General features: G+C 65.6%; 1 pseudogene; it reads right to left on the reverse strand.

The window, feature by feature from the left end:
- The window catches only part of LOC137457790 (hydrocephalus-inducing protein homolog), a 63,320-nt pseudogene that overhangs the window by 19,062 nt on the left and 31,532 nt on the right, over positions 1 to 12,726 (reverse strand).

Raw genomic sequence — 12,726 nt, forward strand, 5'->3', positions numbered from 1 at the left:
TTTGGCAAGAGACACCTGGGCCCTGCTGCTGGCCCTGCTGCTCTCTCCTGCCAGACAGGCAGGAGCAGACCTCACTTCCCAGAGGGGACCTGGCTCAGGGCTGCAGGGCACAGGCAGGGCAGGGAGAAACGCTGGAGCAAAGCCATCCAGGCCTTCCCAGGGCATGCCTGGAGTTGTGTGGAGCCAGGACTCAGAGGCAGCCTGATCCCAGAAGAGCAGCTCAGCCACAGGGCCGTGGCAAAGCCCCCAGGGAAGCAGCAGCAGCAGGCAGCAGCTGCTGTCTCCCAGCACAGCCCCAAGCAGGAGCAGGCTGCCCAGCAGGGCCTGGGGCTGCTGGGCTCTCAGCAGTGCTGCAGCTCAGCAGCAAGGTGCCCAGGGCTCTTGCTCACACAGCCACCCACCTGCCTGACCAGGCTTCTCTTCCCTTTGCCTTTGCCCTGCTGCTCCAGCTCCTCTGCCTCCTTGCAGCGCTGCTGCTGCTCCTGCTGCTCTCTAGCCAGCTGCAGCCTGCAGCGAGGCAAAGGGAAAAGAGCTCTTGAGAGTCACCCCCACAGCCCTGGGCTTCCTCAGCCCTTCTCCCTGGGCACAGCCTGCTCCTTCCAGAGCACAGTCACAGCACCCAGGGGCTGCAGGAGCTCCCCTCCTGCAAAACAGGAGTCCTGCTGGAGCCCAGCTGTGACCCAGGCAAACCTCTGCTCTCTGGCCTCACACAGCTGTGCCTCACACAGCCCCACAGCACACCCCCCCTGCTTGGGGGAGGGAGGGCTGAAGGGGATGGAACCGAGGCCACGAACTCAGAGAGCCTCCGAAGGGCGAGGGCAAGGCAAGCACAGAGCCCAGCTGCCTGCAGCAGGCTCTGAGCCCGAGGCCTCGGCACCAGCAGGAGCAGGAGATGTTCTCAGCCCCCAGCAGGAAGCTCTCTCCTCCGCCGGCAGCCAGGCAGGGGGAAGGCACCACCCCTGTGCCGCTCGGCATCGCCACTTTGGGGCTCTCCTCCGGACCCCCCCCGAGCTCAGCCCAGCTCCCCAGAGCAGGGACACCTCTCCGGGAGCCTGTGCTGGGCAGCTCCCCACAGAAGGCTTACAGACCTCTGCTTCCTCTGCCGCTGGAGCTGCCGGATCCTGCTCTCCAGCTGAGCTTGCTGCTGCTGCGGGAGGGCAGCAAACTCCTCCTCCCCCAGCTCCCAGAGCAGGGCTTCCTCCCTCCTGGCTGCAGCTTCCTGCTCCCGGCCTGCAGCAGGGGTCAGAGGAGAGAGCATCAGCAGAGCTGTGCTGGGGGAGCCGAGAGGAGCCCCAGCCCAGCCCCCTGCCGGCAGCTAGCAGGGAGCTCCCAGCCCTGCTCCCAGCTCCAGAGCCCCAAGCTAGCGCCAGGCTGGCAGCTCCTCTGCCTTGCTGGGCTCAGGCCCCAGCGTGGGGCACAGCTGGCTGCTGCTCAGACACTGAGCCCCAGCAGCCTGCACTTGGGCCCCAGCTTCAGTGCTGCAGCCTGAGAGAAGTCTCCCAGCCTCAGCCCTGCTGTGCTGGCAGCAGGAAGGAGGCTGAAGGCTTCCTACAAACACCTCTCCCCAGCTGTGCTGCTGAGCCAGCTCCACCTGGGCAGGGCTGAGGGCTGAGGGGAGAAGCCTTGGGAGGCAGGGAGATGAGGAGCCTCACCTGCCCGCTCCTCTGCAGCTGCCTGCCTGGCTTGCCAAGAGCCATAGTCCTGCAGCAGGTTGACAAAGTAGATGTGGGGTCGGTTTCCCACAGCCTGGAGCAGGCAGAGGAGAGCAGAGAGCGTGCTGCCTGCACAGAGGCTCTGCAGGCCATCAAACACCACTCCCTGGCAGCAGTCCCTCAGCTGTGGAGAAAGGCCAAGACAAAATCAGCTGTGCCCTGCCTGCAGCTCTGGGCCACTGGGTGAAGCCCCTTGGCAGAGGGCAGCAAGCAGCTGTCCCCAGCTCTGAGCTGTCCCCAGGGCCCTGCCAGCTGCTGGCATCTGCAGCTTCCCCCAAGGAGAAGAGAGCAGAATAGAACAGACCAGGCTGGAAGAGACCTTCAAGGTCATCACGTCCAGCCCCTCACCCAACACCACCTAATCAACCAACCCATGGCACCCAGCACCCTATCAAGTCTCCTCCTGAACAGCTCCAGGGATGGGGACTCCACCACCTCCCTGGGCAGCCCATTCCAATGGGCAATCACTCTCTCTGTGTAGAACCTCCAGCCTGAACCTCCCCTGGCACAGCCTGAGACTGTGTCCTCTTGTTCTGCTGCTGGGTGCCAGGGAGAAGAGACCAACCCCCACCTGGCTCCAACCTCCCTTCAGGGAGTTGCAGAGAGCAAGAAGGTCTGCCCTGAGCCTCCTCTTCTCCAGGCTAAGCAACCCCAGCTCCCTCAGCCTCTCCTCACAGGGCTGTGCTCCAGACCCCTCCCCAGCTTTCTTGCCCTTCTCTGGACACCTTCCAGCAACTCAACCTCCTTCCTAACCTGAGGAGCCCAGAACTGGACACAGGACTCAAGGTGTGGCCTCAGCAGTGCAGTGTACAGGGGCACAATGACCTCCCTGCTCCTGCTGGCCACACTCTTCCTGATGCAGGCCAGGATGCCATTGGCCCTCTTGGCCCCCTGGGCACACTGCAGGCTCATGTTCAGCCTACCATCAGCCACTACCCCCAGGTCCCTCTCTGCCTGGCTGCTCTCAGCCACTCTGACCCCAGCCTGTAGCACTGCCTGGGGTTGCTGTGGCCACTGTGCAGCACCTGGCACTTGGATGTGTTCAATCTCCTGCCCTTGGACTCTGCCCAGCTGTCCAGCCTGTCCAGGTCCCTCTGCAGAGCCTCTCTGCCCTCCAGCAGATCAACTCCTGCCCCCAGCTGGGTGTCATCCCCAAATGTACTGAGCCCAGGAGCCCTCCAACAGCAGGACTCCTCCTCCTCTCCCAGCCCTCTCCAGCAGGAAGCTCTCCTTCCCCCCCTGGCCACGCACCTGCAGCCTCTCGGAGAGGATGGCCACCAGCAGCTCCTGGGGCAGCACACAGCTCCCCAGGCCCAGCTCTGCCACGCCGCTGCCCCTGGGGCTGAGCCGCAGCTGTGCCGGAGGCGCCGAGACCAGAGGAGAGCCAGAGGAGCCCTGGGGGTTGAACAGCAGCACACTGAACATCCCCAGAGCAGAAAGCCCCCTGGGAACCCCCTGAGCAATCCCAGCTGCTGGCCTGGGAGCTCTCACTAGCAAGAAACTCAAAGGCAAGCGTGGGCCAGAGGCTGCAGGGGACAAGCCTGCAGAGCACAGCCCTTGAGCAGCAGCCCCCAGCGCTGGCAGCAGCCCACAGCACAGGAAGGACAAGCAGGAGCTCAGGCCCAGGCAGCGTGGGGCCAGGAAGGGTCCTGCTGGGCCAGCCTGACCTTCAGCTGCCCAGGGCAGTGCTGCAGTCCCCACCCCTGAGGCACTGGAAAGCCACAGAGATGGGGTGCTGCGGGACAGGGTGCAGTGCTGAGCTGGCAGTGCTGGCTCAGCAGCTGCATTTGATCCTCCTTCAGCCCTGCCCCAGGCAACACAGCTCCCAAAGGGAAGGGAAAGGGCCCTGGCATCAGCCAGCGCAGGCCAGGCCTCACCTGGGAGCCTGAGGACTCTGCTGCAAGCTGTCTCACCACAGACATCTTCCTCTGGCCTGCCCCAGCTCTGGCCTGGCCTGGTGAGCTGAGGGAGTGCTGGCTGCCTCTGTCCCCAGAGCTGGGCTGGCTCAGGCTGCGGCTGAGCCTGGCCTTGGAGTAGCGTCGCCACCCCGGGGAGCCTGCAGAGGGCACAGAGGACTCAGGGGGCTGCTGTGGGGAGCAGCCAGGCACCTTCCAGAGCAGTGGGCACCCTGGCAGGGACAGTGCATTTGCAAGGCACAGAGCTCTGGATGCACTGCCCAACCTCTGCTGCCCATCTCCATGGAGCTAAGAGCTCCACGGGAGACAACCCCAGCAGGGAGCCAGAGCCTTCTTCCTGCCAGCAGCTTTCAGGCCAGGCAGCTTCCCAGCTGAGCACTGCAAAAGCAGCCCAAGCAGAGCCCAGCTGATGGCCACAAGGGCCAGGCTGGAGCTAGCAGGCAAGAGAAAAGCTCCCAGGAAGATGCTGGAAGATTGCTCCCCCAGCCCCAGCAAAGGAAGGTGTGTAGAGGAGGCAGAGTGCCCCTGCCCGAGCCCTCGGGCTGCAGCCTGAGTGCCCAGAGAGGCTCTCGGAAGGGCTCTGCCCTGCTCCGCGCCGCAGCCCTGCTCCCCAAGCCCCCCGGGGCCGTGCCACTGCTCTGGAGCCGGCAGAGGCGCAGCCCCGGGGGCTCCCGCAGCGCCGCTCCGGGCCCAGCCTGGCTCCTTACGGCCATCCTGTGGCTGCTGCGGGCTCTGCTGGCTGCCGGCGCTGCACAGCTCCCGGGCTCGCCGCCCTGCCGCGCTGCTCCCGGCCGCCAAGGCCTCGCTCACCACAGCGTCCAGGGACAGGCAGGCGGCGCCGTAGTGCTTGGCCAGGGCGGCCGCTGCCGACGTCTTGCCTGCAGAGAGAGGGAGGCTGCTTGGGGACCCCTGCGGCCGCAGGGCTTGCCGGGGACAGGCTCTGCCAGGCCCCCACGCAGCTGAGGGCTGCAGCCCACCTCAAGCCTGCGCCCAGGCTGCCGCTTCCAGCCCTGTGCCACCACCGCTCGGACCCTGCCCTGCCCTGGGCTGCTTGCCCTTGCCTCGGGCAGCAGCTGGGCACAGCTCGGGGCTGGGGAGCGCTCCGCAAGGCAACGTGGAGCACGGCAGCCACCGTGGTGCCATGCGGCCACGGGGACAGGCTCACCCTCCTGGGGGGAACGAGAGCCCAGCTGCCTGGGCACAGGAGGAGCCACAGCCCTGGCAGCAGCTGCTGAGGGCCTGGGGCCAGCCCGGCAGAGCCGTGCCTCACCTCCCGGCACCTCAGCCGCTCAAGCCAGCGCCATGGGCCGCCAGGACACATCTCCCCTGCTTCCCCCCTCCTCACAGCCCAGGCTGCAGCTCAGCTACCTGCCAGGGGTGCCCCATGGACGATGACCACGATGCCCCTGCCCTGTGGGGCTGCAGCTCCTTCGGCAGACGCAGCGCTGCCCAGGGCCAGGACCCTATGGACTGGGCTGGCCTGCGGCTCTTCTGAGGCCTCCCTGGTGCCAGTGGTGCTTTGCTGATGCTCTGCTGTGCACACACAGGTACAAGAGTCAGCCTCCTGCCCTCCTGTCATCCTCCTCATCCTCACCAGCCCCTCGGCTCCCGGCAGAGGAGACTCTGCTCAAGCCAATGGCACACCCATGGGCTCGCCCTGCCCTTCCTCTCAAGCCTGTGCAGATCAGGCTCTGCCCTGGATGCTGCTCCAGGTGCCCACAAGTGGATGGGCTGGCAGAAAGAGGAGAGCAGAGCATGCAGCAACACCCAACAGGACTGAAGCCCGGTCTCCTGCCATGAGCTGCCCACATGGCCCTCATGGGAGCGTGGTGCCAAGCTTGCTGAGCAAGAAGGGCAAAGCCAGAAAGGAGCATCTGAGACAGTCCCAAGGCAGAGGCTCCATCTGGGGCTCATGCAGGAGCTGGGTGCTTGAGGAATGGCACTGCAGCAGATGTGGCTGGGCTCTGAATTGCCCAGAACAGCCCTCAGGAGGTCACCCAGAGCCTCCTCAGCTTGCAGTGCCAGAGAGGACAGCAGCGGTGCTGCCCTGCCTAGCACAGCTTCACCATCACCCTGATCCCAGCAGCTGCTGGGGCAAAGCTGAGGCTCATTTGGCAAAGCTGAGGCAAATTGCCCAGGCCTTTCCCTTGGCCCTGCTCCCCCCTGCCAGGAGCCATCCTCATTGCTTCCCCAGGCAGGGCAGATAGGAGCTGGCTTTGGTTGCACTCCTGGCTGTCCCAAGCCACAGTTTCACCAGGGCCTTGCTCCACCCAGCTGGGGCATGAGGACTGCTGGAGCCCCAGAGAATGAGGCCCTGGAGAGCTGGGGGCTGGGCTCCCTGCTGAGCCCCCACTCAGGACAGCCGAGAGCAAAGCCTCACCTTCGTCCTGGGCTGTGGGCTGCTCAGGCTTGGCCTTGGCCTGCTGATCCTGCAGCCTTTTCTGGCCCCCAGACAGCTGCAGCAGCTCTGGAGGCAGCTGCTCCCCCGGGGCACGAGGAGGCAGCAGCAAGGTGCTGCGGCAGTCGAAGCCTTCCAGCGCCCTCAGGATCTGTGCATGGGGAGGAGAAACCACCCCTGGGAGGCACTGCTGGAGCTCCAGCCCGGCCCGGCCCCGCCCACAGCCCCAGCCCCGCCCACAGCCCCAGCCCCGCCCACAGCCCCGCCCACAGCCACAGCCCCGCCCACAGCCACAGCCCCGCCCACAGCCCCAGCCACAGCCCCGCCCACAGCCACCCCCAGCCCGGCCCCGGCCCCAGCCACAGCCACAGCCCCGCCCACAGCCCCGGCCCCAGCCCCGGCCCCAGCCCCAGCCCGCCCCCGGCCCCGGCCACAGCCCCAGCCCCAGCCCCAGCCCCGCCCACAGCCCCGCCCACAGCCCCGGCCCCAGCCCCGCCCACAGCCCCGCCCACAGCCCCAGCCACCCCCAGCCCGCCCCCGGCCCCGGCCCCGGCCACGGCCACAGCCACCCAGCCCGGCCCCAGCCCGGCCCCAGCCCGGCCCCAGCCCGGCCCCAGCCCGGCCCCAGCCCGGCCCCAGCCCGGCCCCAGCCACAGCCACCCCCCCAGACCGGCCCTGGCCCCAGCCACAGCCCCAGCCCCAGCCCCAGCCACCCCCCCGGCCCCGGCCAGCTTCCCCCTCTTGCCTTCCTCACAACTGCAGCACCAGCCAAGCCCCTCCACAGCCTGCCAGCAGAAGAGGCTAACTCTGAACCACCACCCCCCCAGGCTGTGCCCTGCTTCCTGTCTCCATCTCCCTGGCACAAGGCTGGGAACACTGCAGTGCCCTGAAGCTGCACAAGGTGGATGTGGGGAGCAGAGCTCCTCTCTTTACCTGCTCCTCAGCAAGGTACTGCAGGTCATACTCCAAGGAGTAGAACTCGATGGGGAAGCTGCAAGGGTTCTTCACCACCACTGTGCCCTGTGCCCCAGGGCTGGATGGCAGCACTGGCCCCAGCTCCAGCACTTCAGGCTGGAACTCCAGCCGTGGCTCCAGCCCACTGCCTGAGACCAGCAGCTGGAGGTGCTGGCTGCTGTGGCAGATGTGGATCTTCAGAGTGCTCCTGTAGAGCTTCTGAAAAGAGAGAAGGGCAGAAAGCTCCTCCATGAAGTGCCAGGGCCTCAAACCCACCCTGTGCCCCGAGGCCAGGGCTGGCAGTAGCACCTCTGAGCTGAATGGAGAACAGAAAGCAGGACAAGGAGGGCTGCTTGGAAACTGGAAAAGGCAGAGTCAGGCTCAGGGAAGGGGGACACTTGGCATGCTGAGAGTGCTGAGCCCCTGGCCCAGGTTGCCCCACGGGGGAGATGCCCCCCAGCAGCACAGGGCTTTGCCTTGCATTTTGGAGAGGGAACCTGGAGCAAAGAGCTGCTCAGCCTGAGCCTGCTCAGCATAGCCCAGGGCCCTCTGATCCCCCAGGAGCCAGGTGGGAGAGCTGCTGCTAGCCCAGGCTGGGCTGGGCAGAGGGACTCCCCAAAGGACTGGCCCTGCCAGGAGAGCAGAGCAGGCTGCTGGCTCAGGAGTGCTGCTGCCAGCAGCTGAACCTCTCCCTGCTCTCTGTGCACCTCCAGCTCTCCTCAGCTGCCCTGGAGCAGAGCTCCTTGGAGCCTGCCCCATCAGAGGAGGTCTTTCAGCACTCCCTCTCCCAGCAGCTCCACAAAAGGCTGCTGGCTCTGTGGAGCAAGGGCAGGGGCAGTGCTGGAGCACGGAGCTGTAACCTTTGCCCTCTGCAGGCTGCTGGCAATCTGCCTCTTGTGGGCAGCAGGAGTGCCCAGAGGTGGGAGGTGCCCCATCCCTGGCACCACTCCTGGGGCAGTGCAGTGCTCAGCAGAAAGGTCTGCAGGCTTGTGGTGCCCAGACACAGCCCTGGCACCGCTGTGGCGGGCAAGGAGCAGCTGAACAAGAGGGGCAGAGGAGCTCTCCCTGGCCAGACAGGAGGGGAGTCCTCTGCTCAGGGCTTGGCTCCCCAAGCCCCCTCTGCAGAGGCTGCAGCAGGGGAAGCTGAGCTTGCAGCAAGCTGCCCGTGGGGGCAGGGCTCAGCTCCTGCTCCCAGCCTGGGCTCTCCTGCCCACACTGCCCTGCCAGACCTCCTGGGGGGGACCCCAGCCCAGCTCACCTCTTCCACGGGGCAAAACCTGACTCGCAGGTTGCACCACTGCCCAGGGGCCAGGACTCCAGCTGAGGGAAGCACCTCAAAGACGCCGGCCTTGGCCTTCGGCTCCTGCAGCAGCTTCCCACGCCTGCTGGCTGCCAAAGGCTTGTCCACCTGAGCACAGAAACCAGGGGCTGAGGTCTCCTTGCTCTGGCAGGACACAGCTGGCTTCCTGCAGTGCTGGCACTCCTGGCCTCAGAGCACCCATCCCAATCAGGTGGGGCCAGCCCTGGCCTAGAACTGGTGGCCAAAGGCAGAGGCAGGACAGGCAGCAGGGGAGGCTGCTCCTGACGAGAGGAGCAAGGGCTGAAGGTGGCAGAGGAGGGAAGCAGCAGCTGCTCAACAGGCCCAGGGCACCCTCCAAAGCCTCCTCAGCCCAGCTGGAGCCCAAGTGCTGAAGCAGCCAGAGGAGCAGAGGAGGCAAGAGAGAAGCAGGAAAGGCAGCCCAGAAGATGCAAGTGGCAGAGTGTCTGTGCTTTACCTTCTGAGCAGGCTCCTCCCTGCTGAGGAACCACTGACAGGGCACTGGCAGCTGGTTGTAGAGCCGAGTGGTCTCCTCCTGGCACTGCCCACACTGGAGAGGGGAGAAGTCCAGCCTGGCCCTGGAGAGGCAGAGGGAGGGCACAACCCCCCTGGCACGCAGGAGCAGACGAACCGTGGGGCCTCCTGTCACCTGGTGAGGCACAGAGCAGCCAGGTGAGCTCCAGCTGGCCTCTGCTGCTGGCCCCAGCCTGCCCCCGCAGGGGGTGAGGGCAGAGGGAGGGGAGGAGGCACAGGGCACCTGGATGGGCAGCAGCAGGGCCGCCTGGCCCAGCGGCAGCCTGGCACTCTGGGGCTCCAGGCACACGGTGAAGCTCCTGCTCTGGGAGCAGGGCAGCTGCTCCACGCGCTCCAGCTCCACGCTGAAGCCTTCAAGAGATGGACAGGAAGCAGCTGAGGCACAGGGGACAGCAGCTGGGGCACCAGCAGCCTAGGGCCACCTGAGTGTCCTGGCTGGCAGCCCTGGCAAGGACTCTGCCTCTCCAGAGCAGCTGCTGCTGCTCCTTCTCCCCCGGCACCGCTGCAGGCCCAAAGCTTGGCACAGCCAGAGCCCAGGCCCCAAGGGGGGAAAGGAAAAGGTTTCAGCTGAGGAGCTGCAGCAAGGCCAGGGAAGGACACTCAGACCTCTTCAAAGGAGAATTCCCAGCTAAGATTTGCCCATGCCCTGCTGCTGCCTAGAAACAACTGAGGGAGGCCTCTGGGCACCCTGCAGAGACAGCAGGGCAGCGCTTGGTGCTGCTGCAGCCTTGCCTCAAGGGCCGCTTCAGAGGCCTGTCTGGATACAGCACAGCCCCTGCCAGGCTGTCTCCTCAGCCAGGGCTGAGCACAAGTGCCACGACCTCAGGAACTTCACACCAAGCAGCTCAGCAGCACCCAGGCTCCAGCTCCTTGCAACACAAGGCCAGAGAGCACCCAGAGAAGCTCAGCTGCTGCTGCTGGCAGCCAAGAGCAGAAGGTGCTGAGAGGGGAGCAAGGTGAGCAGCCCACCCAGCCCCTGCAGGGCAGAGTTAGGGCAGCCACAGGCAGGCCAGGCCCCTGGGCACTGCTGGCCAGCAGAACTCAGGCTCCAAAGCAGCAGGTCCCCAGCAGGACAAAGCTCCCCAAGAGCTCTCCGTGGCAGTGGCTCAGGCTGAGCTGCCACAGGCAGCTCTTGCAAGGCCACAGGAAGGGTCCCCAGCACTGCCTACCTGTGCCACACAGGAGCTGCCCAGGCACTTGGAAGGACACAGGGAAGTGCCCCAGGCTGGTGACCTTCACGCTGCGCCTGTGGATGCTACCCAGCCCCACGCAGCCAAAGTCCAGGATGTACTCAGGCAGCTCAGCTCTGCAAGGAGGAGGGAGGGCACTCCTGAGCCCACAGCCTGGCCACGTTGCCATGGCATGGGAGGTGCAACTCCAGGGCAACGACTCAGCTCAAGCCCCTGGAGCCCAACACCTGAGCAGCTGCTGCCAAGACTCTGGCTGGTGCCAGGGAAGGCAGGGCCCAGCTTCTAGCAGCTCCCAGGGGCACCTTCAAGCACAGCTGGCTGCCAGTGGGCACTGCCCACAGCTCCTGGGCCACTGCACACAAGTCCACTGCACCTCCACTGCTCTCAGTGCAGCTGCTGAGCCTGGCCCACAGCCCACCCCTGAAACTGCTTCAGGACCTTGTCAGAAGAGTTCTCCCTCCCCCTCCCCCCCCAGGAAATCTTCACCACTCTGCACCCAGCTCTGTCCCCAGAGCCCCAGGGGCCGCAGCCAGCAACCCCTGTGAGAGCCACAGGAAGGTCCTGTCCAGAGCCATCCCACTGGGAAAACACAGCCAGGATCTGTTCTGCACAGCATCTTCTGCCTGAGCTGGAGCCTGCTGCTCCCACTGCTCAGCATCAAGGAGCAGAGGGAAGGACCAAGCGACCTAGGGGAGCCCTGCAGTCCCCCCAGCAGCCAAGGTCCCTGAGGGAGACTTTGCCAACCTGCTCTTCGGGTCAGATGTGGTCTGGTGGCACCAGGAAGCCAGCTCTGAGCTGCCTCTTTCAGGGCTGCCCAGCTGGGATGGTGTCTGGGCTGGCTGGAGGGGCCTCATGGTCTGCACTGGGTCCCCTCAGCTCTAGGCACAGAGCCCAGCATCTGTGGGGAGCTGAGAGCAGCTCCACAGCTCAGGGAAGCGAGGACACTCAGCTGCTCCCAGGCAGCACGGCACAGCTCTCAGGAGCAAAGCCTTGCTGCTGGCCACAGCTGCTCCAGGCTCTGCAGAGCCCAGCAGCTCTCAGCAGCAGGGCTGCACTGCTGGCTGTCACCCCCAGAGCACCTGCAGACGGCCAGGGATGTCCTTACTCACTCGAGAAGCCTGCGGCGAGCAGGCAGCCTCAAGGCAGCTTCCTCTGGGGCGCTGCAGGCCACAGCTGCCTGCTGCTCCAGGATGTGCTCCTTGAGCAGGATGTCCTCCAGCTGCACCTGCAGCCCAGTGTCCAGCTGAGGCAAGGAAAGACAGGGACTGCTTAGCCAAGGGCCTTCCCAGGGCATGGGCTCAGCTCCCCAGGAGGCTCCCAGCCTGCTCTTGTTGGGAGGGCTGAGGGAGTCCTCCTGCCCCACTGCCTGGGACACCTCCAGCTCTCTTTGGCAGGACCTTGTCTCCAGAGCTACCAACTCCAGCCCCTTCAGCTGCCCAGGCACTGCAATCCAAGCTGATCTGGCCAGACACAGAGGGACAAGCCAGGGACCTGCCAGAGCTCCAGGCATTGGCCTGCCCCCAGGCAGTGCCAGAGCAGCCTGGAGCAAAGCCCTCTTGCCAAGGAGGCCAGGAGGAAGCTGCTGCTGCTGCCTCTTGGAGATGAGCAGCGAGATCACAGTCCCAGGGCTGGCTCAGGCACCTGGCACACCTGGCAGAGCTTGGCTGGGGGGCAAGAAGCAGCCTAGAGATGGGGCCCCAGCAATTCATCCCCAGGAGCAGGGCCTGCAGGATTCCCCCCAGGCTGCCAGGAAGCTCCTCCAGCTCCAGCAGGGACAAGTAGCAGAGCTGGAGAGCTGAGCTGATGATGTCCCAGCTAAGTGTGGCAGGGAGGGCCCACCTGTTAGCAGGGCACCCAGAAGCCTGCTGTGGGCTCCAAGGGGATCCATGGCACAAGGGGGAGAGGCTGGCAGGTGCCACACGGGGCAGCAGCTGTTCTCACCGTGGCGTCCGAGTCAGCTGGGGGGGGTTCTGTGGCTGCAGCCTCCCCCAGGACATCTGCTCTCTCTCTCTCCTTGTCCTGGGCCAGCTCCCCTCTCAGCTCCCTGAGAATCTGCTCCCATCTCTTGTTTCCTGAGGGCAGAAACCCCCCCTCAGGTGGCAGCGTGGGCATCTCGGCTGGGCAGCCCCCTCCCCACAGCGCCTCTCCCAGCAACGCTCCTCCAGCAGCTCTGGGCAGTGGGAGCTGCTCCTCCTGCCTGCAGCCTGAGCTTCAGCCCTGCCCAGCTTCCTCCCCCAGAGCAGCAGCTCAGCCCCTGCCAGCTGATGCCCATCCAAGCCTGCCCAAAGCCCTGCCTGCGTCTCGCCCGGCAGCTCGGCAGGGCTGCAGCAGGGAGTCTGCCGGGACACAGCCCCCAGGGACTGCCAGAGACTCAGGAAGCAACCAGTGCTGCTCTGAGAGCCCTGCAGCCTCCAGGCTTGGCTGTGGGAGATGGGGGAAGAGGCAGGGGAGCATCCTGAGGAGCAGCCAGGCAGTGCTTGCCTTGGATGTTCCTGGGCAGGTGCAGGCAGATCCTGGGAAAGCTTCCCTCTCCTCTCAGGCAGATCTCCTCTGGTTGCAGGTGACCCACTTGGAGCTGGAAAGCCTTGCAGAAGAGCCCAGGCACTTCTGGCAGGTAAGAGACTTTCAGCACCTGCTGCTGGCCGGCTTCAAGGCAGCCCTGCAGGGAGAGGAGGGAGGGAATGCAGCAGAAAGGCTTGGCTGG

This window comes from Melanerpes formicivorus, unplaced genomic scaffold, assembly GCF_026170545.1.
Source record: "Melanerpes formicivorus ecotype bairdi unplaced genomic scaffold, bMelFor1.0.p_v2 SCAF_200, whole genome shotgun sequence".
NCBI lineage: Eukaryota > Metazoa > Chordata > Aves > Piciformes > Picidae > Melanerpes > Melanerpes formicivorus.